General features: G+C 40.0%; 1 protein-coding gene across 1 annotated transcript in view; it reads right to left on the minus strand.

Moving 5' to 3' along the window:
- grid2 (glutamate receptor, ionotropic, delta 2) overlaps window positions 1-18,461 on the minus strand; it is a 416,866-nt gene that overhangs the window by 114,330 nt on the left and 284,075 nt on the right.

Here is an 18,461-nt window from a genome sequence, read left to right on the forward strand (position 1 = left end):
AAGTCATTTTAAAAAATGATGTACTCTGTCACTGCTTTTATTCCCCCCATAGGAAAATGAGGGGAGAGATGTCAAACAGTGTTGATGGTGATGAAACTGAAGGGAGACTAGTGAAAGGTTGAGGATCCGGTGGGGAAGTGCGACCTGATAAGGGTTACCTGCAAAGTTCTTCGATAGAGTTAACGGGAGGAAAAGTTCTCAACTTTATTTGTCTGTTGTGTCTTTCACTTTCTGTCATTCTCCCTTCCCCTCACGTCCATCATTTGTCATGTCTGTCTGGTATTTGGGATAAATACAGGGGGGGCATATGTCTATATTTATGTCTCTAGATCTCTCTCTCTCTCACACACACACACACACTCAAGGACGCATAAATTGCTCCCTTATTCAAGTGTTGTAGTGTGTATATAATTTTTTAACCTGTGGCTTGGTGTGTGTAGTTTCTCTCCTGTGATATCTGTTTACTAAGACTTCATACATATAGCTGAAGAGGCATGAGGCCGGAGACAGAACACGGCTGAAGATGTATGCAGATGTAAACATATGCTACACCCCTCAAAACAGACACACACGCACACACACAAATATCCATGTACAAGCTGACATACAGATGCATTTACAGTTAAGGAAGTAAATCCTTGGGGAATGTTAAGTGAAGTTAAGCACAACAGGAATAATCTAAAGTTATTAAATACTTAAATAGGGTTATAAATAATGCATGCACATACACATGGGGTTAGAAATTATACATGCACATACTGTATGTGGTGAGATATCATAATGCAATGAAATGTAAAATTGCCTTGGAATTATGGTTTTAAACCATCAGAGAGGCAGTATGTTCAACATAATTATACTTTTGTCCATATTACCTTTAAATTTGTGAGACATTATCTAATACACATTTTTTCACCAATAGAGAACAGGTTCTGTTCCAGTTCACACATCTAATTTTGCTAAAATAAATTGTGGGCTCCCATTAAAAAGTTGGTCCCCAGCTGGACCCAAAATATAGCAGGTTTTCCTTGCATACTGTGATAACATTAGTGAGTGTGTTATATTCTACAGGATCCCTTGTGTATTGTACAACCCACCCTGTTGATGACACATATTTGATAAAGGTTCTGCTCAAAAGTGGTGGAAACATGGGTTGACTAGATAGCCCCATGTTCCAAGACTCCTGAATGGAGCCAGTTCAAGAACCACAGCTAACTGGGTGAAAAAGACTAACCAACTAACACGGAGAAGCTGTTACTCAGGCCACCACAGGTGATTTATATAACATCATCAGAAAAATTGGAGCACCTATCTGGATCATCAGTAAAACTTTGTGACTCACTATCTTCAAGAAGCAGAAAGCTATAATCCTGCTGAAACCTTTTTGCAGGTTCTACATAAAGCTCAATGGTAGATGGATTTGTGGTTTTATAAGTGAGACTGAACGAGGGCAGTTTTACTGTGTGGCCGTCGTCTTCACCTCCTTTTTTCATCGCTACATTAGCAGTTGACTTTATATTGGAAAGAAGATTCAAAAAACATGCCAGAGCAGGGAGAATGAAAAACCACAAACACATTGTTTGCCTCTGGTGTGGTACTGGTGTGTTCTGGTCTGTACCGAAAAATGGAGATGTCTGGCATCAGGTCAAACTCCAAATTGCAGTGGATTTGTTGCATGCAGTCTCAGTATCAGTCAACATCTCAAGGTCTGGATTTAAGCCTACTCTAACTACCTTTTATCATTTGATTTCTCAGTTGAATCCTGTAGTCTTGCTGAGGAAGTAGAGAATGACACCTAACAAGTCAAAGTATGGAATGTCAGCTGCACTCAGATAGTTAACCAGTGTGTCAGTCAGCTAGCCAGTCAGCTGGTCACTCAGTTGGTCAGTAAGTGTGACTCAGTTGTTAAAACCTTGACAGGTCTGGTAGGCAGCTGACTGCTGGACGTCATGTACTGTACCTCTAAAGAAATTGACACTGACATCTTCAGTCTAAAAGAGTGTGTGAGTGTGTGTGTGTTGCACGTGTGGACAGTTAGGGGCTATTTTGCTGCCATTCTGGTAGGAGAGTACACTTGGCACCCTTCAATTCTCAGCTGTCCAACACCCTCACACATACACACACACCACACACTCACAAACACACAATCAGTCCTGTCACCCGTCACTGTGATTCCTGCTGTTCACCAAGGGCCTGTCTCTGAGCCTGGTTTGTCCAAAAGCAGTCCTTTTGTTGCATTAACACATCTCTTGACCTCTCCCGTAAGCTGACACTCATCTCACAGAGAGAGACAACAGGCACAAACAACACAGAAAGCAGAGATAGGGAAGTCGGAACAGAGAAACGAATGAAGAGATGGATAGATCATCACGGACGTGCAACAAAGAACAACTTTCACAACAGCAGACAAACCTGCACAGATGCACTGACAGGTGAGGGTAAGAAAAGGGGACAGTCAACAAAAAAATACATAAAATCCACTAGCAAGAGCAGTCTTAACATCATAAGGCAGCTAAGAGGAGATAAAGTTGAACTAATGTGGTATAAAGGGGTAGATCCACCTTTTCACATCAAAACAGAATTAAAATTAAATTCAGGGCACATAATGTTCTTGTCTTTGTTCTCGCCTATTCCCTGCCTACGGCTTTCCTGCCCAGAAAAACTAATATATATTTTCAGGTGCATTGCCCTGGGAAGGGCAACATTTACTCATTCAGAATATCAAACGTTGAAGCAGTAAATGTTTGAAAAATGTTTTCTGTGACACTGATGAAAGTATGACATGTAAAGTGGGAGTCTTTAAATAACCAAACCCCTTTAAGCACCTACACAATCCAATGGTTTCCAACAGCGGATTCCAAACCGCAAACACTGGCAAAGAGTGTATCATGGTTTGAGCTTTATTTAGGACCATATATAGTATCTATAGCATTTTGCAAAACGTGTTTTACAGAAAATGCAATTGATGCCTGGATTATGTTCACTGGCAGTGGTTTTTCCCACTGAATGAAATATATGAATACCATGTTTTGGTACTACAGGGAATTTGCAGGTAGGTGGCTGGCATGGAAGACTGAGGTTCACATAGTGAGTCACGTGTGATTAGGCTCAAGCAACAGAGACACTTTGGTTAAAGTTAAGAAAAGGCAGTAATTTCTGTTAAATTTTGATAAAGTAAACAGGTTGCCTCATGTTTCAAGACTAGTTTTATTATGCTTTAACTGCTATACTCTATTTCAAGAGAGGATATTACAGGGAAAAACTACTTAAAAATGTTGTAAATCTGTGTTTTGCAAATACTGTATGTTCAGTATGAACATGTTGTGACTTGACAGATGCCAGTATGTTGTAAATTAGTATATTAACATAATTTCTAGGAGAGAGGATGGCTCGCAGGCATTCCAGCAGGACAAGTTGAGATAACCAAACCCAAACAAACGTATGATCTTTACGTGTCTTTCACAACTTGCGGTAAGTGGTGAGAGGCAGCCAACAACAGAGCAAAGCACAGGGAGGGTAGTTGGGGTAAACGGCAGCAATAATAAGTGGAGAAGTTAGGTAAACACTCGCAGAGAGGGGGGGTAATCCTCTCGCGAGTTAGCTGTGGTAGTGACATGGGGAGTAAAGAGGGAGTTATGGAACTTGAGATGGAGCAGAACGGTGTCGATGTTTGTGCAGTAAGCTGTGTGTGTACTGAATGTGTACTCATACTGTTTGTGTACATAGTATGTGTCTGCCTGAGTGCTATGTACATAACTGTATTTTCTGTCTGTAAAGTTCATGTGTGTCCATGGCTATGTAAATATCTTGTATGTGCATGTGTATGAGGTGTGTGGGTGGGTGTGTATTCACACACTTGTGTATTTGTGAACCACAGAGGCATGCAGTGCTAGGCAGACTCTGGCTGCTGTAATCCGAGGTTTACACGCTGTAATGCTGCTGAAAGCCTGCAGCCCTAGCTGGCAGAGAGAAAGAGGGGGAGAGCAAAAGAGAGAGAGAAGGAGGGACATTATAGAAGAGACAAGAAGGAGTAGCTGTGTGAGAGGCTGTCATAAGAGATACAAATTAGACTGATAAATGAAGGGAGGAAAGTCTAAATGAAGAAAGGAGAGAGGGATGGGCTGAAAAAAAAAGTACAGTAAGAAAGGGAGGTTTGACTGTAACAAATGAGGTGGGCTATTCCTAATCAATACCCTTAATAATTTTTAAAAATGGGTAGAACAGTGACTTGCTACAAACAAGAAAAATAAAGAAGGATGAGAAACAACATCTGCACTCAATTCAAATTACCTTGTTTTGCTGGTAAATTTCTACACTAAATATTATTCCTCTCTAGACTTCATCTAAAATAAACTACTACAGACTTTATTTGTTGTGAGTACATCATTGTGGCTGTATTTATGTGCTTTGTTCTTTGCTGTTCCATTTAGAATAATCACTAACAGAGACACTGTAAGATCAGTAGTAAAAATGATTAATGTCAATGTATTCTGTGTGTGAGAGAGCGAGACAGAGAAAGAAAAGGAGAAAGAGGGAAAGAAAGAGAGAGAGAGAGAGAGAGAGAGAGAGAGAGAGAGAAAGGGAACAGTTGAGATTGTTGGAGATGCCACAAAGTTGTCTTCTTAATGTTACTGCTAAGCTAAAGCACTTGAACCCTGACAAGGTGACAATCATAAGTCTGTAATTTCAAAGACCTCAGTTTTCATTATTCATGCTACCACTTTGGACTGGCATTTTCAAATATGTCCAATTAGAAGAGCTTTTTCCAAAAGCCAATTTTCAGGATTAGAAAACACTGACTTGCTGTGAATAGAGGGACAAATAGAGAATAGGATAAACAGAGAAAAGGAAATGTTAACATATTTACCAACATTAGTATGGGCATGGTCTGAGGCTAGAGAATTAAGACAAAGATAGACAGACCAGAGGAATAGAATGGATAGTCACACGCTAATATAATTCAGTGGTCCACTAAAAGCATGCACCTAAAACGGCCTATTGGGAAGTCAGAGAAGGCAGAACGAGAGAGAGTGAGGTACAGAATGAGATGACAGGAAAAGAGATGAGAGGAAAGGAAATGAAATGAGCGAGGGAGGCCTGATAAGAGGTGGAAGAAGAGGGAGGGAAAGATGGATGGCATATCAAACCAATGCAAATCCTCCCAAAGCCCCCCCCCATTGTAATCACTTTAGTGTGTGTAACCACAGTATGCACACACGCACACACACACAGGAACGTACACACCGTAAATCCCTCTTGCCTATGCTTATTAAGCCTATGAGAAAATCTACTGTAGGCATGTGGTGATTCACTCACAGATTATTTCATGATATGATTGTTTGGCATTCATTCCCCTGCTAGACTGAGATAGGCTGTGGTGTGAGTGTATGTGTGTGTAGATATCAGGGAATGAGGAAGAAGAACCAGGGGCCAGCAAGTAAAAAAAAAAAGAAATTAAAAAAAAAAGAGAAATTAATTTCCTTATTTTTAGAATTGAACACTGATGGATAAAACCATATCTAAGAGAAGTTCTAAAACCCATTAGTACCCTTAAGTAGAACAGTACACATTCACATGTCTGAGGTTTCACAAGGTGCTGCAACTGACTGGACCAACAAACAACACATTTTAAACAGTAAATTGCCTGCATTCAGTTCAGTTTAATTTCTTTATCCTTTTAAAAGGGTCATGGGGATTACATGTTATTTCAGCATACAGTGGGAAGAAGGCAAGAAAAACCACTGAGGACAGGCACCCAGCTATACGCAGCCAGTGCTTTGAGACACAAAGCACATATCCAGTTCTGCATCCCCTTATGTAAGGACAGGCTACAGCTTTAATGAAGAGTAGATATATAGTGTGAGGTGATGGTGCCCCTGCCCCTATAGTTGGGACTGGAACATTACGTGTGGGTTAAAAGAAATTGTTTTCCTTACTGAGATAGTAAAGTGGTTCTTAGGGGGTTAACTGCTGCCTGGGGAACTCTTATTATGGTAAGTGCATGTGTGATGAAAAAACTTCATGCTGAAAACGAGGTATTAGTAATTATAAGGGGAATAATTGGCTGGCGTTCTTAATAGCTTTGAGCCAATATTTACTGATTATTCAGTGGAAGAGTGAAGAAGCCATGATTGGCCTCTAGAGGCGGGATTTACACCTAAGAACTAAAGTCATGCAGCTACTCTTTGTTTCTCTAACCCTTTCTTTAGTGCGCCTGAGTGTCTCTAAATTTATGTCTGCATTTTAGAGAGCAATAAGCAGTATGAATTTCTTACCAAATTTACACTTTGGGATTCATAGATAGGATCTGAAACAAAAACAATGTTTGTAAAATAGTGCTCAGTTTTATAAACAGTACTTTACAGACCACAGGGATAGAAATACAATAGAAAAGTAGGCATTTTAGAGTATAAAGAAATTAAGTCTTATAGGAAATAGTGCCATTTGTGTGCTGAGAAGGTGGCGTTTTGTGGATGAATTTGTGACTAAAAGCAGCCATGCCTCTTTTAGACAGGGGGATTATGTGTCTGGTAATATAATTGAGTTAAGGACAGAATGTTGAAATGAGGACCATGCGAGACCGATGTGCTGATGGGTTCCATCAATTCACACAGCTCCTTCATCACTTACATCATTGCAGCAGTCTCTGCCTCTGCTGGTGCCAGTGCCATGGGAATATCTGTCACAGATCCAGCACAGATTTAGCTCCAAGAAAATGTGGAAAGTTTATGGAAAATTTGCCAAGCTTCGATGGCAAAGTAAGGTAATGTCAGGTAATGCTACTCATTCACCTAGGAACTGTCCAGTTCTCTACATGTTCTCCTTACAGACATTTTCACCGTGCCTCCTTATTTCTTAGACAATCAGTAGATTCAAAATGATATGCAATGTGTAAAATGTGAGCACCTTACGTTCAGTCACTGTCAACATCAGCATTGGTATCTTTCTTTAATATTGCTATACTTGACCTGTGAAGCCTCTCTCCCGTATATGACTTACTATTTCAATTTCCCCATCTTTTGGAGGGTGTGGCAAACCAGCTGGGAAAATTGTGTTTGTCTTTAAAATGCTCTTTTAATCTTCATCTGTTTTTACCTACCTACCTTTGTACATACCTCTGTCTCTCTACCTTTATGTTATCGTTTATTTCCTTCTGTCTGACTATCCATTCCCTTTGTATTCTTCACTTGGAGTGCAGTTTAAATTTTCCTTGCTGGGCAGCTTTACCCCAGACTGAGCTTTGGCCTGACAGTGTCCTTTCCTGTAGAGAAGACCTTATCCCTGACAAACACTCTTATGAATTGCCAAACCTCTGCTTCTTTTTTCCTTGCTAGAGCAACAATATTAACACATGATGTTGAGGCCTGCCGCAGTGACATTTTTGTCTCTGTGGACGCTCACCATTGTGTCCAATACCAATTTTATCATTCACCTCACTTAATCTCTTCCTTGTTCTGTAATCCTTGACCAATCTCTCTGCCCCTGAAATGTTCCTCTCCTGCCTCAAAGTTTCAGATGAGGTCCTCTTGCCTCTGCTCTCTGCGGGCCACTTGTCTGCTCCTATTCACAAAGCCAAGGTGTGTTTAACACAAGGACACAACCTTGGTGTCAGATACCACTGCTCTCTCACTCTCAGTTCTTTGCCACTGATCCCTCCCTCATTCTCTGCTGCCAGCTTAGTAGTGCCATGTTTACAACCAGGTCACAGGCAATTAGGCCTCCACATCCCTGCTCTTGTCAGTCCATTCATCCATCCATCAATCCATCCATCCATCCACTGCATAGCCAAGATTAACCCAAGGACTGACAACCTACCTCATATCCCTATTCCTCTTTTTCTCCCCTCTGTCCATCCATCACTCCCCCTCTGCACTCATCCATCCATACATCTCTTTGACTTGACTTAAATAAAAACATTAGCTCGAGGGCTTAAACATGGCTGCATCTTCATTTTTTTTCTCCTTCCTTCCTGCAACATTTTATCCTCCCACGACTTCACACAACTCTCAGACCAGCCAGTCCCCCACCACCTCTCTCTTTTAATCTATCTGAACCATTATTCTCCCATCCACCCAGACATGCCTGACTTTCTGTCTCTACCACAACCCAAAGTAATGTTGTATTAATATCACAACATCTCAGTCACAAACATTGAGATGTTATTTCCTCTCCTTGTGTGAATGTCATCTGTGCATATAAAGTGGTCTGACTTGGTCCAAAAATCATGATGGATGAGTATTAACTTACAGAATATGTAACTGCATCAAAAGGTTCATGTAAAATTGTAAACAAAATAGTAGGAATCAACATTTTTGGCACTCAACCCTCAGATTATGGTTTTAAAAAAGGGAGTATTCCTGTTAAAATGCAGACAGGGATATCTCATATTTCACTGCAGCACAGTGGTAGAGCAAATCAACAAGGTAGGGGATGGTGAAGAGGGCTGACATCAGAGATTTACAATGCTGACTTCCTCAGCAATCCTATGCTTTTCTTTTCAGGCACAGGGTTCATACAGACAGTTGTGCCTACAGTATTCCAGAAATAGGCAGGGAGTAGAATGAAAACTTTTGTATGCACACACACAATAGCGCTTACTCTTCTTTCATCCTCTCTTTCATATTTGCTCTCTTTCTTTCTATCCATCAGAGCCTGGGAGCTCTTACAGCACATCGACTCCAGAATTGTTTAAATGATAATATATAGCAGAACCTTATCATATGCATCCATATATACAGTAGCAGCAGCATTTCCTTAAAAATCACTGTGCTTATGCTTGGTTTCGTTATGTCACTGCACAGATTCTGTCTCAGCTGAGACGTGAGACAGGATTGACAGTAGAGTATCTGGGGAATAAAACTTCTCCTGGCTTGTCTGAACAAAAGGAGATGCAGATGAGTGGCTGCTGGGCTAGCGTTTGGTGTTACCCATACTGTTTACACAACGGGTGTTTTTGTTTGGCACCACACTGAATTTCCCAATGGGGTTTGTGTGACAGCAGGTAATAGTTAAAAACTGTTGTCTCCCACTCCTCTGCGTTTCCATATTTGTTTGCTTCACTTATTTGCTTCCCTTATTTGTCTCTAACTCTCTCTCCCATTCTTTTCCAACTCTCTCTATGCTTTTTGATATCTCTCTCTCATATACAGGCACACACAGCAAAAATTCACATGCACTGCCACACTAAAGCAGATCCAAGGACACCAGAGGCAGTTTGTCAGCTTCAATTTGTGTCCGGTGTCCACTGTGCTGTGGTCACCCAGAATATAACTCGCTGGTCAGTGCATGTGTGTTCACTCATGATTGACACGACCTTCCAGCTAAAACAAATCGCTGACATCAATCAAGCAACAGAAGAAGCCTGCAAATACTGAAGTATTCAAGCTTCCTGCCCCATCCACAGTTAAGACAAGGGAAGGACAAAAGATAAGGCTGAAATCCAGAGCTTTAGAGTGACACTTGAACATTTAGGGAAATATGCTTGTTTGCCGTCTGCCTGGGAATTAAACGAGAAGATCAATATCACTTTAATCTCTGTCAGGTCAGTTGCGAGATGACAAAGCAAGAGAGAAACTGCTCACCTTTGTCAAAACAGAAACAATATATCTCTATCAATACATCTATGCATCACCTGGGTTTTGTCTGGGTTTTCACAGCATGCAAAGCCAACAACTTCATAACAAGACTAATGAGATGGTGAGTGCTATCACTGAGCTTAGCCGCTAGCCCCAATGGCTAAGCTATCAGTTTTATTTTCTTTGTCCACAGGTATCAATGAATAATTTATTAAAGGCACCTTTGATGGGACTAGACAAACAGATCCTCTGTACTTCCACTGTTTGTGGTAGACTAGTCTGCATGTGTCTACGTGTCCTCAACACATCATTTCTGCACTGAACACTAAATCAATATCCATCTTTTCATCTAAGTCAACAAAGAAAAAGAAGTGTATTTCCCAAAATGAAAAGACACAATTATATAGGAGAGGCTCAGTCATCACACATCAGACCTCCACTGTTATTGAAAATGGCTTCGCAAATGTTTTTACTCACTCCGATGCACAGTTTGTGTTGCATAGCAGGGGTTCCAAATAAAACTAATGTTTTGTAACATTAAACCAAAAACTAAGCTGAAGTGCTCTTGCACCCACAGGCCACTGTAAAAATTAATGAATGCTCTCCATAGCAAGTAGCAAACACCACAGCGAAGTGTTGTGGTGAATGTAGAATTACTCGTTCTGTTAATGGCTACATGCTGTTTCCAAAAGCCCTGGTTGTATTGAAGTGAATAGGCATCTCACAACTCCTCTTGTAATTTCAAAGCCAATATTTTTTTTTCTGTGTTGGCAATTGGTGGCAATTTGTTCCATAAAACTTTGTTTCATAAAGGTATATTTAGGATCGTGTTAATTTCAAATGGCAGGTTCCCAACACTTAAACACTGAGCTGTGTTTTTTGGCACTTGTTTGCTCTACCTCATCTCCATCCTCAATACTGATTTTTTTGGCTCACAATCATTCACATGATGGCAGGGGACTAAATTTAAAATTTAAAGTTAAGTTTTAAAATTTGGCATGCTTAAAAATTCACAATACCAAATGTCAATTATTCTAAGGGTTAGTGAAGACCTATTCCCCTCTGTGACGGAGCAGCTCCGTCACTGACGGCGGGGAGCGCACACACATGTACTGGCTTACACACACACATACACGCACACACATAAACTTCCGATCCATCCCGTTTCCTCCAGTTAACAAACTTTCCAATCATTCAGTCATGTTCCCATTCCTGTTGAAGTAGAGCGACCAGGGGTGCACACCTGGTAGTTCTATGTCTCTTTAAACATACATTTAAACATGTTACTCACCGGCGGCATATCAGTCGTTCCGGTTGCGGAGCATGATGCAGCAAAACGGGGGCATAGCATTTGCCGCTATTATATGCCATGTTCTCGCGGGGTTTCATGTGACCAATTTGAAATATATATTTTTGGTCTTTGTTTATTTTATCTGTAATTTTCCAGTCAATGCATTGTGGATGCAAATAACTGTACTTATAAAAATACAGTTAATTTTTGTTTAATTTATATTTGTGTTGTGGAGCCTTTAGAGGCGTTGTTAGGGAGAAAATGTATTTTTTCTATTAATTCTTGAGCCTGGAGGGAGGGGCTAAGGGGCTGCTGTGGCCCAGGGAAGGCAGTCCTGGTTTGGATGCAGAGGAGGTAACGACTACTGGCACATGTTTACTGAGTTACTGAAGAACTCTATTGAGCTTGAATTTTTCTTGATGTTTTTTTTTTTTTTTTTTGCACATTGTTTGTTTGTTTTTCCTGGGATTTTTCCTCTCCACCATTTTTGGATTTTTGGGAGGTTTAAGAAAGAACCCTGTGACACCCTCCAAGAAATAACCAGTTTACGTGCTTTAAAATTGCACCTTAAACATATTAATCAAAAACATGTCTTAGAACTTAGTTTACAAGATATTAATCATAACAACAAATTAAATCATTTCTGTCATTTGAATCTGGATGATGGCATCAGGATCACAATCATCATCAATCAAAATGTGAGAATAATCCAATATGAAAGGCAAAGAAAATGGAAAAGAAGACGTGACGGAGGTGAAAGGGACACAGAGACTCTCTGAATGGTATCTTTGAACCAGTGAGTGTGTAAGGGAAGAGAGAGGTTGTGATGTGCTTTGAAGAAGTCAGAATGGCTCCTAAATTTTAAAATTTTAACATCTTATACCTCATGAAGATAGTTTCAGCTTTCTGTCTGTCTCACACACACACACACAGACACACAGACACACACACACACAGCTATGAGGTGAGATGAGCGAGAAGGAGAGAAGTGGAGGGGAAACAATCTGTGAAGCAGGACAAATCAATGATACCCTCTCTTCTCTCCTTCTTTGCTCCTCAGGGTTTTCCCTCCTGTTTCTCTTCCTTTTCCCATCTTCCTTTCACCCATGCATCTTTGACTGTATCTCTCCTATCTTCCATTTCCTGCCCCCTCCATCCTTTCCACAATCTCCCACCTGTCCTGGAGGTGGGGGAGACATGCTGAATAAAGATACATGCAAATCTGCCTAATAGGATGGAAAATTGGAGGGAAATAGGGATCTTTCCCCTTAGAGATATTTTTTTCCCTGTCGCTATCTTTCCGCCCCTCACTCTTTGCATGTTTTCACCGAGATTTTCTCTCTTTCTCTCCCTCCGATTTATTTATTTTACTTTACTTCCTCTCTCACTTACTGTTTCATTTTTCTGACTCACATAATGCCCATCTCTCTCTCTGCCTTTTTTTTTCTCGATGTGATTCATCGGTACCTCCTCTCTAGCCTCCCTCTCTTTTCTTATCACCCTCTCCATCTCACCCTGTAGGACTTTTTTACATAATTGTAATAATCAGTTCCAGTGGTGTTGCCCCTCCTCTAACCTCCCTAAAATAGCACTTGCTAACATGCCCTTTAGAGCTGCATCCTTGCTTATTTGTTCTATGATCAGAGCATGCATGAGAGGCTGCTGTACACTATCTACATGCTCTGCATGAAAAATCTGAATTCATTTAACACCTTATTATGCCAATTTCCTTATTAGCAAGTGTAACATATTTGATATTATCTGAACTCTTGGTCTGACCTTTCTTATTCAGTATTTTATATTCTTTACTGTGTTTATTTAGAATGGTACACAAAGGTCAAAACTCCTGCAATTCTTGTAGTAGAATAACTTTCTTGTTAGACCAACACATTTCAATTTCATCAGGGTCATCATTGCACTTTTTAATGGTTATGTTTTAGCACTCATAGCACTTGGTTAAGCTGAGGGAAAGACTTGGTCTGGTTTAATACAGAAAAAGCTTACAGTGACTTGAGATACAATGTGTTTATTTACATTTAACAAAAAACACAATCTTTCCCTAAACTTAACCAAAGGACTTTTGTTGCCTAAATCTAACCACAGATAGTTTGCGAACACTGGTCTCTTGTGCAGCAGTTGTGCGCATTGTACCCCAGCCATCCATCCCAACCATCTCCTAATGACTCCACTGCTCTTAATAAATGTAGCTCTTTATTCATTCACAAACATCTTGCCTCTGAACATAAAAGAGCTGGCGATTATGGTTCCTACAAAACCTATTTTCTGTTGCAATTTAGTTATATAGAGATGAAATTTCGAGGAGACAGGGTTGCTGTCTTGTTAAAGCATGATAAACTCAACATTGGTTTGGGCTCCCAATTGAGTTAAAGCCCTAGCACATTGATCAGACAAGTTTGATTTTAGCCATTGATATCTGGATGACTCCTGGATGAATCCAGTGTGCACAGAGAGTGGATGACAGTAACATCTGAACTGAGACCATCAACAGGATATCAGTCTGTAAGGCAATTTCAGTTGGGTTTTTAAAAAGTAACAAAAACAGTTGGAAGTTGCTATTCACATGTTAAGGTAATGTGTTGTAACAGAAGAGGACCTCTTTCACTCTAATCAGAGAAAAACATACAAAGGCCATCCATTAAGCATACCTGTCTGTTCATAGTTTGTGCAGATATGGAGATTTCCCCCTTAGATTACAACGTCAAAGAAAAGCACTTTATAAAATAAAACTCATATCCTTATGTGACACTAACCATAAAAAATGAAAAGATATTTAAAGAGTTATGTATTGTAAATTCAATTGAGCGGGAACAAGTTAACTGAAAGATTCATCTCTTTATTCTGGGGCAAGCGCTCACAAAAATTCACCACAAGTCATTCCACAAGGAGAAGAACTACAGTGAAGCTTGATTCAGATTTTGATATCGATAGGTTAATGAACTGTGTGTGTCTGTGGATACAGTCTATTCCCTGTTATATTTTATGAAAAGGGAAAACAGCTGCGTGTGTCACTATGGCTAAGCCATTTGAGAGAAACTGTCAGTAATAATTAACTCTGTTTGTCTCTGTCTCTTGCATCCGTGTGTATGTGCTCAGTTGAGAGTAGGGGAAGTCCAGTGTTTCTCTATGCTATGCGCTGATGGTCAAGCAGACAGACATTAATTGGCATGCAAAGCCAAAAGGGTTAGCTTAGAATTTCCAAACATGTCAGAAGATTTATGCAAATGTCTGTGAATGCAAGTCCTTGCATGCATTCCTGAATGAACTGCAGCTATTATGTCTGTTTGGGCTGGTGGGCACATTAAGCCATCACATTAAAAAATGTCTTTCAATCGTTCAAAACATGTAATGGAAGGAAATGTTTCTCGCATGATGACAGGGTAGTCAGGGGGCTTCCAAGGTCCTGTGACTCTCTGAAGTCACTTAACATAATTTACCACATATGTCAGATGAGACTAGAGACGATAATTGAAGGTGACCTCAATTTAAGAACAGTGCAGTTTGCAAGCCATCGATTCTTGTAAAGAGGGAGAATGTTTCTGTCTCTCTACCAAAAGATGGAGAATACATGCTGAAGTGAGAGAGAAAAGGGAGCATGAGCATGTGTGAGAGAGAAAGAGTGTAATGATTGTGACTCTATTATGACCTGTGCTGTCCTCTCTATCTCTTGTATGGGATCTATAAGGATTAGGTCATCTATCTCCGTTCTAGCTGTCTCTCTAGCTGTTCTGCCTGTTTCATTCTACCTTTCTATTCCTCACATGTACCCCTTCCCTTAATTTAGTAATGTATCAGTCTTTCTCCTTTCACTCATCACCTTCCCCTCCCCATCCACATGCTCCTATTTTATTCCTGCTTAGCCACAACCCCTTTTTTTATTGTGCTGGTTTGAAAGTGTAAATCTGATGCCGTTTTTCCTCTCTGAAGTCATTTAAGATGTCGCAGATAGCTAACGAAGCAATTACACATGGCAGACTTGTCGCCTCTATATAAGAGAGCAGTGGAGCCTGGCACGCTGTAGATGTGTATAGAGAGAGATATAGGCGCCCGTGTATGAAGGTAATGGTGCAGAAAGCCAATTCTACCACAGTGCAGCAGTAATAATTATGACTGATCTCAGGTGTCTGCTATTATCATTATCACTCGACAACTGTATGCATATGTGTTAAGTATGATGCGGATAAATGTCATTACAAGGGACTGGGGGTTGAAAGAAGTGACAGCAGATTGGGGATAGGTGGAAGATTCACAAAATGGCAGACAAGATAGAGGGAGGGAAAAGAGAAGAAAAGATAGGAAAGAAATGGAGAAGAAAGAGAGAGGTCCTCAGAAGAATAACTTAATTAAGGTAGGAGATGAAAAAAAGCTGGACTGTGTGCCTGCCATTAATGAGACTCTCAGCAGGGATAAGAAAGAAGACTGAGAGAGGAGATAGACCAGTGAGGGAGGATGGGAAAGAAAGTTCAGGTTAAGCGGTATTCTCAACAGAATGTAAAGTTAATATCATAATTGGAGGAGTATGCATATACTGTTAATAGTGTGATCAGACAGACACACACACTCACTTTGTATGTCAGTATCCCAGTGGATGCAATGCAGCTGGGCTCTTTGGGCTCTGTTGTCCATAATTCAGAAACCTTAATGCAGACACTGACTGGCTCTCCTATATAAAATACATGGTATCCATAGTTTTCATAAGACACACCAGTGTCCTGAAAACAGTCGGGTACAAGAGAAATACATTTAACTTCATATGGTATGAAAGGTAATGCATGTAGCTTAGGGATGAGGTAGGCAGAGAGAGAGAAAGAGATGTTGATGATCTATAATTAATTCAGCAAAATAACCAGTGTTAATTTTATTTGGTTCAAGAGTCGGACGTGTTTCTTCTAGGAAAGGTCACTGTTAGGTGAAACCTGAGTGTCCTCAACCATTAAGACACAAAATTACCACAGGGTAGAAGGCTAAATAATGGAACAAAAGTTGGTATAAGGAAGGTTTGCAAATGCTAAGGATCAAATATTTAGCAGATAAGCTTTCTACTGTGTCACATGACTGAGGGGAATGTTAAACACAGGCTAACATTAAAACGTTGCAGCACAGACTCAGGCAGAGGGGACAGGATTGAATGCAAATGGAAAATGGACAAAATGAGCAACCAACCAAACTATACCACCCATTTAGGCACTGAAACCTACATTGTAAAGGCCCTGAAAGTTTTTTCAAGGTGGAACATGGTGCAGCTTCTTCCACAGGTTAACACCCTGCTAAAATTAGGGACAGCCCTGTCTATATAATCTACAATGAGTTATAAATAGATCATGCTGACCCAGCCTTTGAGTTTTCCACTCTGCAGCTGGGGCCTTGGCACCCATCTCTCCCAATCTTAATTTCTTCATTTAATACCCCTCTGTCCACCCAAATACCATCCCATCATACTACAGCTTCAATAAAAGATTTTATTGAAATACAACTAGTCCTAATCTTTCCATTTTAGAAACATAAACATAATCTGTACATCTGTACATAATCTGGATCAATTGAAACTATTATACTATAGTCTTAGTATTATGCCATTAACACTAACATTTCTAAAATGTCAGACTGCATTTGGCTCTTTCTGACAGCCTGTCCAGTGGGTGCTATTAAAAAATCCACTGCATTGCAAGATGAAATGCTTCACCCCCACCCTCCTAATGTTATTAAATTAAAGTTATTATCTTATTGGTGTTTCTACAATCCAACAGGCCTTAACAAATAATTCATAATTTACTTAGGATGTTGCCAGATATGTGCAGATCATACTGAATAAGAACAATATTCATTGGCTCAGTTTACTTTCTCTGACTGAGAAGAAAAGCTGTGCTGATCAGAGCAATTAACACACAAAAAAAAAAAAAAAAAACTATACGCAAATTTACCTGATTTAAGCTGACTATTACAATTACTAGGAAGGTATTGTGTTCCTGGTTACTTCCAAGAATATGTATGAAGGAAGCATCACACTATATTGGACTACAATATTTGGATGTGTTGTAATAAAGGGCCATCTTCACTTTACAGCAGTGATTCCTACAGCATAATTAACCTCAGAATGAAGTACTGTCACTAAAGCCGTCATTTCATAAGGGAAGATGTTAACCTAGGGTGAGAGAGACAGGGTTACTTTCATAATCATCAATTTACATCAAGGTCTTTATTCACCTTTAACCTCTCTTTTCAGGCTCATGCTGCAGAGGAGAGCAAAGGAAATAATTTTATATACGTAGCAGGTTGACCTTGTCCATTGCAATGAAAATGAAATGGGTCTAAATTTATATTATACTTGAAGCTGACTTTTCTGTAACATCCTCACAGCTACACATCTGAACATAGCAATGATGGTGGAATGCATGCATGAGGCAGCATGAGATGGTTACCATTATATTTTCTACTGGTATCCAAGAGATTTAATTTCCATTTAGCTTTTCCTTTGCACACATTTATACACATGCTGTGTCAGGGAGGGCACTGCTTTTCTTGTTGGTGGTGGGGTGGTCAGAGCCAGGTTATTTTTGCTAATCTTTTCTCCAGCCTGACATATATCTGCCATGCTTTAATCGCAGGTTAGATTCTCTGTATGAACACCATTTTAGAAAGGCATGATTCAGCCACATAAGAAAGTTAATATACCGGCACTCTGAGAGAAATATCAGCCTCTCTCTAGTCATTTGATGCCACGTATGAATTTAATTGAATCCCAACAACAAATCAACAAATGCTCAGCGTATTAAGGGAGACTGTGGCAAGAATACTGTATAACAAGTGCCTTAATTCCCTCAGAAGTAATTATGCTCTCTGATTAGGGAATTGTGCCTTAATGTAATTATGCTGTGCTTTAAAGATTAATTTTGTCTTTTATGGCATGCTGCGTTATGTTGGTGTCTCACCACATTATCTATAATCACAGCTCACTATCTCAACTGTTATCTGTAAAGAGTTCCCTCTGGTATGGGGGACAGACACAGTGTGTGTGTCTTATTTTTGTGTGCTGCTGTTTGTGTATGTGTGCGGTGCACAAGTGCATGCACATGCCACACCTGTGCTCACAGATGTCTCTCTGTCCAACTGAATTTTGTGAGAAATTATGCATTGCAAGTCTGGGGCTCATATGTTAACTCATATCTACTGTTTTCACACCTGTATGCATAATTCACCACAACTGAGTAATCATCAGTAAGGTTTGTTTTGAGCCCAGTGGATCAGGAGTGTTCAAAAAACTAAAACTGTGAGGAATTCAGTCACTGAATATATTTTTCAGTGCAAACAGACACATACACAACCATCCCTGCACATGTACACAACCAATAAACACACACACATACACACAGACACAAAATCAATAAATAAACAGTGCTAGGAATATGTGTGTATGTGCCTATGAGGGGAACGGATGTCTTTCATGAGGCCTGTTAAAATTCATTATGCATGTGTCATCACCAAATACCACTTGAAAATGCCTCTAATTAATCCAATTAACACCAAGCTTTATGGAAGGGGAGGTGAGTTGCTGGGCTGACTCTGCATCCTTCTGGCGCACA

Source organism: Lates calcarifer, linkage group LG13 (genome assembly GCF_001640805.2).
Source record: "Lates calcarifer isolate ASB-BC8 linkage group LG13, TLL_Latcal_v3, whole genome shotgun sequence".
In the NCBI taxonomy this organism is placed as follows: domain Eukaryota; kingdom Metazoa; phylum Chordata; class Actinopteri; family Centropomidae; genus Lates; species Lates calcarifer.